Below are 12921 nucleotides of genomic sequence, written 5' to 3'. Positions count from 1 at the left end.
ATCTTAAAAACAAAAAAATGTTATGCATCACAACTGTTTTGGTAATAATAATAAATATTAACATGTTGTTTGAACATAAATGTATGCTGGCAGTGTGTGTACACATCCACCCTATAATGATAAAAATCCACCCAGTGGTTTTTATTTAATCACTATAAATAATATCCCCTTTCTCAAATCAAGCCATTCTCAGCATCTTGTCTATGTGATGTCACACAGACCAAGGCCGCTCCCACGATTGTTAATTGACACAGCCGTCTTACCTTAGACCCGCCCTGAGTGAGCTGTAAACAGTCCAACCACTTTGTCGACAAGAATGTCACTTAAGCGTTTAAGGTGTTCTGTTGTTGGATGTAATAATGAACATAGCAGCTGTCATTCACATCTGAGGACATGCTGAAGACGCAGAGGATTACTTTTGTTTTTAAAGGGAATGCGCCTCCCGATCTGCTTAAATGTTCTTGCGAGTCCTTCGTGATGCAGCAGCTAAAGTAAACAGTCCTTCTCATCACCCCAAAAAAGAGAGCGGCAGGGTGAGCAGAGCTTACTAGCATTTAAAGAGCCATGCAACAAAACGGGTTGCTGTGAACAGAGCTGATTTTGACAAGGTAAAAAGGGTGTTTTTTACATTACCATTGAGAAAATTTAACCAAAGCATGTTATAGACTTTTCATTAAGACCCTAAAGAATCTTATCAAATTGGATCCATTGGATCCACAGAGCTTTTGGACTTTTTTGTTCTATTCCTGTTTCTAATTTAGTTTCTAGTCATTTTGTAGTTCTTATCATTTGCTCTTGTCACTAGTTAGGCTTGTTATTCCCTCTGATTTCTGTCTTGATTCAGTTCCCGCTGTAGTGGACAGCACATTCCAGGGCCCTCCCTGACCACAATAGTGGACAGAGGTTTGCTACATTTTGATTGGATCTTGGTGAACTAACATAAGCAAACTGTCCAACGCCATCAGATAAAGATGCCAGGACAACAGCCAGACATCTCTTAGAGGGCAAGAAGACGACCTTTGGTACAAAGCCCAGGAAGGACAGAACTTCCTATTGGTCAAAATGCAGTTTGTGCCCTTCTCCCACCTTGAGACTGATATGGCCTGTGACCGACTATAAAAATTCCTTAGGACATCCAGATGCAGCAGCATTGGGTGAAACAGAGGAAGATCACAAATATCCATCCAAATTCATTCATAAGTAGGTTTTTAAACCTTAAAACTGATTCACTACAACACACACATCTTATACTTATTCTGAGAAATAAGTATTCCTAGTGACAGCAATGTGTAGTGCAACATCTTACACAAACTCAGCTGGTAATGGACAAATGAATGCATGCATAACAGTTCAATCTTTCCCATCATGTTTGGACTTAATGTATTCGTAAAATTGCCAAATGCATTCTGGTTGTGGTTTGAGAAGTGAGAAATAAACCAGTAAAACTATAGTGACACTTTTCTAACAGTGTGCTTGGACTATGCAAATAAATTCCACAGGAGGAAAGAAGGGTGGGCCACCACGTGTCCCCTAACTCTGATGGACCCAGCTAATCACAGCACGGAAATGGAGAAGCGCCAAATTGCAATCTCCTTCTCATCGGAAAGGGATAAAGGTGCCCTTCCAAAAGGGTTCAGAAAAGGGGAAGGGACTGCAACAGATCACCCCTGTTCTCAGTCTGAGTCTTGTAAAAGAAAGGACACTAACAGAACAACCTTCGTTCTGAGTCCCCGGCACGTCCAAGAGACACTAACAGAGCAACCAGTTCTGAGTCTGAGACCTGCAAGGGTGAGACAACAACAGATACCAAGCCCGAGTCTCCAGTTTTGAGGCAGCAACAGATACGACCATGTTCTGAGCCTCCAGCCTGCGAGGAAAGAGATAATCTACGTTTAGAGTCTTCACCCAGCGAGACAACAACAGATGCAGCATCCTGAGTCTCCATCCTAGAGAGACAAAGCAGACTGACCAAGTTCCGAGTCTCTTGTCTCTAGATCTGAGTACCCATCACTACAGTATTCCCTTCCCTAGGTTGGCGAAATTCACTACACCGCCAATGTTTTTCCATTGTCAAAATTCGAAGCCAGGTAATTTCATGGGAAAGGGATAGTTAAAGGAGAAGTCCACTTCCAGAACAAAAATTTACAGATAATGTACTCACCTCCTTATCATCCAAAATGTTCATGTCTTTCTTTCTTAAGTTGTAAAGCAATTGTTTTTTGAGGAAAACATTTCAGGATTTTTCTCCATATAATGGACTGATATGGTTCCCCCGAGTTTGAACTTCCAAAATGCAGTTTAAATGCAGCTTCAAACAATCCCAAATGTGGTTGTAAACAATCCCAGTCGAGGAAGAAGCGTCTTATCAAGCGAAACGATCAGTTATTTTCATTAGAAAAATACATTTTAAATACTTTTTAAATCTCAAACACTTGTCTTGTCTTGTTCTGCCTGAACTCTGTGTAATTCAATCATCCAATCGTATTTTCTCCCTCAACTTCAAAAACCATTTCAAAACCATCCTACATTGCTGCAAAAGTACCGACTCAGTCTTTGCAAAGTGAACATGCAAAGAAGATCAAACACCCTTAAACAACAATACAAGACAATTTTGAAGTTGAGGGAGAACATGAGATGGCAGTTTTTCGGCATACCCTAACTGTTATGAACCGGAAAAAAACAGAGTTCATTCAGAGTGAGACAAGACTACATTATAAATAGGGCTGCACGATAAATCGCATGTGATTGTGAGGCGCGCTTAGTCAATGAAGCCGGTTCTTTGATTAGTAGTAAAGCTTCATCACGTGCATTCAGCTGGAGCGGCAATTAATACACAGAGCTGTAAATCACTGACAAGCTACGCAAAATCGTGCACATAATCGCAGATGAATCGCATTCGATTATGAGCGCGATTTTGCGTAGCTTGTCAGTGATTTACAGCTCTGTGTATTAATTGCCGCTCCAGCTGAATGCACGTGATGGAGCTTTACTACTAATCAAAGTACCGGCTTTACTGACTAAGCACGCCTCACAATCGCATGTGATTTATCGTGCAGCCCAAATTATAAAGTATAAAAATTGTATTATTTTTATGAAAATAACCAATTGTTTGGCTAGATAAGACCCTTCTTTCTTTTTACAACCACATTTGGGATCGTTTGAACCCTTTTAACTATAAACGCATTTAAACTACATTTTGGAAGTTCAAACTCGGGGCACCATAGCAGTCCATCATATGGAGAAAAATGCTAAAAATGTTTTCCTCAAAAAACATAATTTTTTTATGACTTAAGAAAGAAAGACATGAACATCTTGGATGACAAGGGGGTGAGTACATTATCTATAAATTTTTGTTCTGGAAGTGGACTTCTACTTCTACTCTATGTCAGAACGCTGGCTTCTGCGTCAGCAGTACCACACGCATGTGTCGTGTTACTCTTGTGAACATGCGTCAAAGACTAAAATGAAAGACAAGAAATTTTTCACTAAAGTTGCTATTTTTGTTTTCTTTGTGCGCAAAAAGTATTCTTGTAGCTTCATAAAATTAATTATCTTTGAACCACTGATGTCACATGGACTATTTTACGATGTTCTTACTACCTTTCTGGGTGTTGAACGTGTCAGTTGCATTGCTGTCTATGCAGAGTCAGAAAGTGCTCAGATTTCATCAACAATATCTTAACTTGTGTTCTGAAGATGAACAAAGGTATTGCGAGTTTGGAACAACATGATGGTGAGTAATTAATGAGAAAATTTTCATTTTTGGGTGAATTATCCCTCTAAGCCTCTGTGTTTGCAATTGTTTGAACATATGTTGGGAGTTTAATAGGGGAAATGTTTTATACTTCTTTTACATCCTAACAGCAATTAAAAAAACAGTAGTCTCTATTATGTAACACAGTGAGAGAGATGTGGGTTTATTTTGAAATGTTTGACAGACCTGTTCCATCTGTTGCAATTTCCTGTTCTGCCCATGTGCTGTTAGGTGGTGTCTACCATAGTAAAGCTGCAGAGAAAGCAGAACTGAATGAATGGTTCAATAGAAATTCATCTGAACCTTTCTGTATTCACATCAATCATGAAAACAAACAAAAAAAACAATCCATCAACAAAGCAGCACAATGTTTAAATTAAATAACATTTTAGATTTCTTTCAAATGACTAGATTTGAAGAAAATGAAAACAATGTGCGCTGTCTCTATGCTGTGGGTGTTGTGGACAGCTTTTATTGCTGGTATGGCTGTTCAGCTATACTAAGTGGGCACTGGTTACTAGGGCATTTGTGGTCAGTTTTTTTTTTTTTTTTTTTTTTTTTTTAGGTATTTGCCTTTGTTAAAAAAGTGCATACTTAATCTAAAAACTACTTGCTGATAATATTAATGAAATAAAAAGCCACTTACAAAAGCATTCATTTAATCAAGCTCCAAAAATGGCTCATTTTGCATCCAATAGGCAAGAAAGAAAAAACGTTCACTTTGACACATTTAGTTTAAACAGCTTGTCCATGTCTTTTTACAGATATCAGATAGATCCCAGCGTAAGGAACAAGTGGATAGATTATTTTTAATGGCATCCCAGATTGTGTCAGAGGATTCTTTAGACTTCAGAGAGTTCACAAAGAAACATGTTGAAGGATAACGCGGTACTAGATCTGACTGCAGCTGCATCACAAACGGTAAGCAAATGATTTCATAATTCTTTGTCTGGAAATGTCTGTTTTACTTTGATGTTGTCAAAACACTCACGTGGAATAGCGAGGGGGCGAGGCATTGATACTATTTTCTATGCAATGACGTTAACCAATCATAACAGTGGCCGATTACTGAGGAGCCTTAAAGGACACACCCCCTAAAACAGCTTGTTTTTAGACAAAGGCTCAAAATGAGGGTGGAAAATAATCGTTTTTCCACATGTTTTGTGTATGTGTGTGTGTGTGTGTACCTGGTATTTATCACGTTATGGGGACCAAACAAGGATAGTAATACCAGTAAATTTTGACCTTATGGGGACGTTTTTTAGGTCCCCATGAGGAAACAGGCTTATAAATCATGCAGAATGAGGCTTTTTTTTTTTTCAGGAAGTAAAAGTGTGCACAGTCTCCTGTGAGGGCTAGGTTTAGTTGTAGGGTAGGTGTAAGGCGATAGAATATACGGTTTATACAGTATAAAACCATTACGTCTATGGAATGTCCCCATAAAAAAAAATGGAAACACAACTTGCGTGTGTGTGTGTGCAAAAAACTAACAAACTAACAAAATTAACATTATAAGTAAACGTTTCAATTAAAATTAAATCTTTTAAAATTTGTTATCCTTTAAAGTCATAGAATGTATACAAATCTCAGAAAAGCTGAGATGGGAATGGAAAGTTTTGATAATGCTCGAATTAAAGAACACACACAGTCATTTTTGGCCAATAATGGTGCAAATACCAATAAACTGACTACCACAAATCTTAGTAAATCACCTTGGGGGCAATTCACCCAAAAATGGAATTTCTGTTATTAATTACTCACCTTCATGTCATTCCAAACCCATAAGACCTTCATTCATCTTTGGTACACAAATTAAGATATTTTGGATGAAATCCAAGAGCTTTTTGACCCTGCATAGACAGCAATGCAACTATTATGCTCAAGGCCCAGAAAGGTATGGACATCGTTAATATAGTCCATGTGACATCAGTGGACACTACAAGAATACTTTTTGTGCTCAAAGAAAACAAAAATAACAACTTTATTGAACAATTTCCTCTCTTCCCTGTCAGTATTTGATGTGCGTTCACGATAGTACCACAATGTGTTTTGAAGATGAACTAAGGTCTTACGGGTTTGACACAACATAAGAGTGAGTAATAAAATGACAGAATTTTCAATTTTGGGTGAACGATCCCTTTAAATACTCTTCTCCCATCAATCTTCCAGAAATACTTTCTACAAATGCATGTGCATTAAAAGAGAAGTTCAGAGAAATTTACAGATAATGTATGCACCCCTTTGTCATCCAAGATGTTCATGTCTTTCTTTCTTCAGTCATAAAGAAATTGTTTTTTGAGGAAAACATTTTAGGATTTTTCACCATATAATGGACTGATATGGTGCCCCGACTTCCAACATGCAGTTTAAATGTGGCTTCAAATGATCCCAGACAAGGAGAAGGGTCTGATCTACCGAAACGATCGGTTATTTTCATAAAAATTATACAATTTATATACTTTTTAATCTCAAATGTTAATCTTGTCTTGCTCTGCCTCAACTCTGTGTATGCTGACTCAAGACAGTTAGGGTATGTTGAAAAAGTTCAATCATATTTTCTCCCTCAACTTCAAAAATGATTTCAAAATCATCCTACATCACTGCAGAAGTACCGACCCAGTCTATGCAAAGTGAACGCCAAGAAGATTAAACACCCTTAACAAAAAAGGTAAAACAGCAATATAGGATGATTTTGAAGTTGAGGGAGAACATGAGATGGGAGTTTTTCGACATACCCCAACTGTCGTGAACCAGAAAAAAAAGAGTTCAGGGAGAGTAAGACAAGACGAGCGGGCTGCACGATAAATCGCATGTGATCCATCACGTGCGTTCAGCTGGAGCGGCAATTAATACACAGAGCCGTAAATCACTGACAAGCTATGCAAAATCACGCTCATAATCACAGATGAAACGCATTCAATTATGAGCGTGATTTTGCGTAGCTTTTTAGTGATTTACGGCTCTGTGTATTAATTGCCGCTCCAGCTGAATGCACGTGATGGAGATTTACAACTAATCAAAGTACCAGCTTTACTGACTAAACAAGCCTCACAATCGCATGCGATTTATCGTGCAGCCCTAATAAATTGTTATTTTTATGAAAATAACCGATCGTTTCGCTAGATAAGACCCTACTTCCTCGGCTGGGATAGTTTACAACCACATTTGGGATCGTTTGAAGCTGCATTTAAACTGTATTTTGGAAGTTCAAACTCGGGGCACCATAGAAGTCCATTATATGGAAAAAAATGCTGAAATATTTTCCTCAAAAAACATAATTTCTTTACAACTAAAGAAAGAACGACACAAACATCTTGGATGACAAGGGGGTGAGTACATTATCTGTAAATCTTTGTTCTGGAAGTGGATTTCTCCTTTAAGTTTACCCCTGAAAATAACTGATTTTCATCACTAATCTTTCACTGCATGTCTTTAGTAAATTTGTGTTGTATACATGCTTGATGTCCTATTGCATACAACAACTGACCCTTCGCAAAACCCCGCCCCTCTGAGTTACTGTTGCTACGCCCAACAAGCCACGTTGCTCTCACTTCACACATCATGTTTTCACACAGACAACGCGGCAACAGATAAGAGCAAGTTACTTCCAGTATGAAACAAGGTCTCAGCTTTCGAATTTTGTCAGTTCAAATTCAAACTGCGAAAACCATTTTGTGGTGTGACTGTCATGTATCGTGCGATGAAGGGGTGAACGAAGACGAAGGTCAAAGATAAAGTCTTTAATATAATCCACAGGAAAAATCCAAAGCAGGTAAATCCACAGTAGGAAGGTAAAAACACGCATACACTGACGAGACCGGACACCAAACACTGAACAGAATGCAGCTTATAAAGACAGGTGATAACGATGAACTTAATTAATAAGGCACAGGTGAAACAAGGTAAACTAATGAAGATTAAACGAGGACAGAAAACAGGAACAACAAATATGGACACAAGAGGGACAAACCAACATAAACAGTCCACAGGGGTGTGACATTACTCCCCCCGCCCAGAAGGCACGTCTCACGCCATAACATATCCCCCGGGGAGGGGGGTGGGCGCCCTGGAGGCTGGTGCAGGGCAGACACAGGGTGAAGAGAAGGAAGGCCTCCAGGGCGGATCAGGGAGCTCAGGGAGCCATGGCGGATCAGGGAGCTCAGGAAGCCATGGCGGATCAGGGAGCTCAGGAAGCCATGGTGGAGCACACAGTTCGGGAGGCCATGGCGATTCAGGGAGCTCGGAGAGCCATGGCGTAGCAGACAGTCGGGGAAGCCATGGCAGAGGAGGCACAGGCTCTGGAGGGCGCTCTGGAGGCGCAGGCTCTGGAGGGCGCTCTGGAGGTGCTGGCACTGGAGGGCGCTCTGGAGGGCGCTCAGAAGGAGTGGGCTCAGGAGGCACTGCCAATAGAGGGCGCTCAGGAGGAGTGGGCTCTGGACGGCGCTCTGGAGGGCTGGACGGGACCAGCGGAGACGAAGGAGAAGGAGAGAGGATAGGGGCATCAAACCTCATGGGGAGCACCAGGTCCATAATGTCCTCAATGTTAATGTGGCTTGCCACAGGAGAGGCCAACGGGCTTGAGCGCGGAGCGGCGGTCGGCAGTCTTGGGCTGAGGAAGCAGATGGAGCTTTGGAGGATGTGGGGGTGTTTGGGACTGGACAGGCGGTCCGAGCCGTTGGTGCAGTATGTGGGGGTTCTCGACAAGGCGTGAACTGGAATGACGCGGCACGTTCCAGAGGGGGCTGGAGACTTAGATTCTTTCTTTATTTCTTCGACTTTGAAATTAGAACCGTTTAAACAAAGGATGAGATTTATCAGTTCGATCAAGGGATACTCACACACGGGAAGATCGCAAAGGATTGTCTCGTTGTCCAGCCCCAGCTGAAAACAAGCACCTAGAGCAGCGTCGTGCCAGCTCAGCTGGTTGGCAAGCTCGAGGAATTCCTCCACATACCGCTCCAACCTCCGACCACCTTGCATACATTGACGAGACCGGACACCAAACCCTGAACAGAATGTAACTTATAAAGACAGGTGATAACGATGAACTTAATTAAGGCACAGGTGAAACAAGGTAAACTAATGAAGATTAAACAAGGACAGGAAACAGGAACAACCAAATATGGGCACAAGAGGGAGAAACAAACATAAACAGTCCACGGGGTGTGACAGTGATAGATTGCTCTAAAGCAGCACGTGAACGGATCATATCTTCCTTCTTACTAGTTATAGCACAAAATAAGCATGAATGAACATCAGCAGGTGTCTTGTGTCAACCCACGTCAATACACACCATTTTCGAGTTTTAAATTTAAGTTAATCTACACTCCTGTCTGGTTTGTTTGTCATACAAACGCATTCAGCATTATGACATGGTCAGATCAAAAGGTCAGATCAAAGGCAAAGGGTCAATTAACATGTCTATGAGTGGAAAAAGTGTTTCTTCAGACTAACCACAAAGGAAACACATGATCAGCAGTATAAAAGTAACTAATCACTCTACATGTGTTGAGTTTGGATTACGTGAGCCAAATGCGTGTTCATTTACAAAGAATTACAAAGATTTTCCAAACAATTCCGAAACAACACAATGTGATTAACTCATTATTACTCATAGCACAAACACATATCTGGTAAAATATTGTTTGGTACAACATTTTTATTAGACAGAACCAAATCTGTGATATGCATTAAAGAAATTATAAGGCAAGACAATGTAAACCATCTCTTCAGAACTTTACAATGCTTAGTATCCCAAAAATAGGTGTCACTAAGGTGTCATAATGAGCTATCATAGCACTTATCTACTTTTTGCACTGAGAGTGTGCCTACCGTGCAATGTTCAGTAGGTTTTGGAACAAGAGTCCTCATTTATTTTAGAGTAGCGATACAATCTCTCTAATGTTGACAGCGACATCCATTTTAAAATATGATGTAAGACGAAAGCCATTTTTCTTCCACAATGCTTGTGAAGCTGCAATATCAAAGAATCAATCAACAGGTCACAGCAACACCAGAGCTGCACAAATGGGTGCTATTGTTGAGAGGTCTGGGACATTAGTCTACTTGTTGACTTCTTGTCTCATCTGCCAATCTAACCCAAAGGAACACAGCTTGAAGACATTGTTTGAGCAAATTTAACTTTGGACAATGTCAGCGTAATACAACATTAAATCTGTCAAACGAACATTCCCATAGGAACCTCTGCGTATGAATACAGGCTAAAGGTTATTGCAGCATTTTTAGGAAGGAACATTGGAGTATTGTTAACTTAAAACAATACTAAAAACGTACACTACCAGTCAAAAGTTTTTGAACAGTGAGATTTTTAATATTTTTTAAAGAAGTCTCTTCTGCTCACCAAGCCTGCATTTATTTGATCCAAAATACAGTAAAAGCAGTAATATTGTGAAATATTTTTACTTTTTAAAATAACTGCTTTCTGTTTGACTATATTTTAAAATGTAATTTATTTGTGTCATCAAAGCTGAATTTTCAGCATCATTACTTCAGTCTTCAGCGTCATGATTCTTCAGAAATCAATCGGATATACTGATTTGCTGTTCAAGAAACATTATTATTATCATCATCAATATTTAAAACAACGGAGTACCTTTTTCAGGATTCTTTGATGAATAGGAAGATACAAAGATCAAAAGATAAGCTTTTGTAACATTACACACTATACCATTCAAAAGAAACTAATACTTTTATTTAGCAAGGATGCTTTAAATTGATCAAAAGTGAAGATAAAGACATTTATAAAATATTACCAAATATTTCTATTTCAGATAAATGCTGTTCTCCTCAGCTTTCTATTCATCAAAGAAACCTGTAAAAATTCTATCCAGCTGTTTTCAACATAATAATAATAATAAATGTTTTTTTGAGCAGCAAATCAGAATATTAGAATGATTTCTGAAGGATCATATGACTGGAATCGTACTGTTTTTGCTGTACTTTAGATCAAATAAATGCAAGCTTGGTGAGCAGAAGAGACATCTTTAAAAAAAAAAAAAACATTAAAAATTTTACTGTTCAAAAACTTTTGACTGGGAGTGTATGTGTTAGAAACCGCATGGTGATAAACGCCAACACTGAAAGAAGAAGAACACTCTTAAAGAACATCTCCATGACACCTTCATGACAGCACGTAAACAGGAAGTCACACGTACAAATGCACATATGCATCTTAAGTGTTAACAAGCATGGAGTATTCTGAGTTACATAATCAACTATATATCTAATAAATGCTGCAAAAGCATAAATGAGTCATATTTTCTGACCCCCCAATTCATTTCTAAAATGCCGCATTAATAAACCTCTATTTCATTTACAACTTTACCTGAATGCTTTATTTCAATTTGACAATCAATAATAATTGAACTGGGTTCAGCAAAATACACTGAAAAGAAGAGAGAAAGCCTGTAGGTATTTAATGCTTAATGAAACAGAAAATATTCTGTGAACAGATTAACGTTCAAGAAATTCTTAGAGTTACTTAACACTATACTGACATCATGAAGTCGATTTTCTTTTTTTTTCTTTTTTTTTTACGTCAGCTTGCAACTTTTTTTTCCACTCCCTCCCCCTCAGTGTCAGCCGAAGCAGGGGGCTGGACTGCATTTACAAAACTCTTTCAGGCACTTTCTCAGCATTACAGTCAGCGAGAGAGACACAAGATCTAGTCTGAGAGCAAGATTGAGACGAGGAGGCATTCAAATCTAAAATTTGCCTCACTTTTATGCTTTTCTTTATGTCTGGATGGTAAGGAAAAAGTGAGGAGTGAGTCTGTATAGAAACTAAAGATAACTGGAGAGGAGGCTGAAGAAACAAAACTTCTGAAGAACTTCAAAAACTTGTATGGAATCGCTCAGGATCAAACCATAAGCCGTTTTCAATATTTATTTCACATTTTGCAAGTGTCTTTCACTCTTTGACCATGAGGCACACGTATCTGCTGAGTCTGGGTGAGTCATGCTTCTGATCTTTTCAGGAATAAAGTTTCCACTCATGAATGTAGAGACAGATGTTACTGTGTGGTTTTGCTAACTGAAACGTTGCCCTGCCAACAACTGTGTAATTGTTGCAGTTTCAAAAATAGAGGAACACTAAATGGGCATGAAAGAGAACTGCCACAGATCGGAAAATCTTAAGTAGTTTTTGTGTGAAGCAGGGCCTGTGAGATCCAGCAATCTGGAAAGCACCAGTTGAATGGAGAAGAAACACAACATCTAAGTGTCTTCTCAGAGGGTTTTGCTCCTGCTCTCATAGTCTTAAAACATTCTGTTTAAGTGTTTGGGAAACAACTGTGAAGTAAAATGAAAGAAGTATCAGTAGATCTGGTTATAAGTAAGTGATTTTGGGGAAGATACTGTTGTGAAACCAAAGGTGATGGCTATAGATGCAACTGTACTCATGAACCTTCAAACACACTGTATTGGTCCCTAGTACAAAAAAATAATAGATTTAAAAGCATTTATTTTATACTAAGTATAGTTCAAGTCTATTAACATATTAGATCTGTTAGCATACTGACATATTGCTCTAAATTTACTGATACAAAAATTGTAAATAAACTTTATTTGGAGTACAACTTGTGTACAATTTCTTAGTAATAAGGCTAAAATGTGTTTTAATGTCACTATTGATGAGGACTGTATGATCTCTGAAAAATATCTGTCTTTAAATGCAAAATATTTTAAAGTGTATCTAAAGTTTATATGCAATAGTTCCACTTTAGCACAATCAAATATAATTTAATATATCTTTAGTTGGACTTGGATTTTTATTAAGTACATAATATGTAAATGTATTTGTAGTATACTTAGCATGAAATAAATGTATTTTGAATACATTTTAGTATATTTATTTTTCACTAAAATCACAATACGCTTAGTGAACTTTTGTGATATTGAAAATGACAAGTGAAACTTGGTGTTGTTTAGCTCAAAGAGTTAGTTCACTGAAAAAATAAAATTTTGTCAATGTTTACTCGTTGTTACAAACTTTTATGACTTTATTTCTTCTGGGGAACACCAAAGAAGATATTTAGAAAAATGTGGTAACTAAACCATTTTGAGAACCATATGGACAAAAAATGTCCTTTTTTATGTTCCACAAAAGAAAGAAAGTCATACAGGATCGAAACGACATGATAGATTTTT

Source organism: Labeo rohita, unplaced genomic scaffold (assembly GCF_022985175.1).
Source record: "Labeo rohita strain BAU-BD-2019 unplaced genomic scaffold, IGBB_LRoh.1.0 scaffold_165, whole genome shotgun sequence".
NCBI lineage: Eukaryota > Metazoa > Chordata > Actinopteri > Cypriniformes > Cyprinidae > Labeo > Labeo rohita.
The sequence above is the reverse complement of the archived record's forward strand: the minus strand, read 5'-3'. Positions refer to the sequence as shown.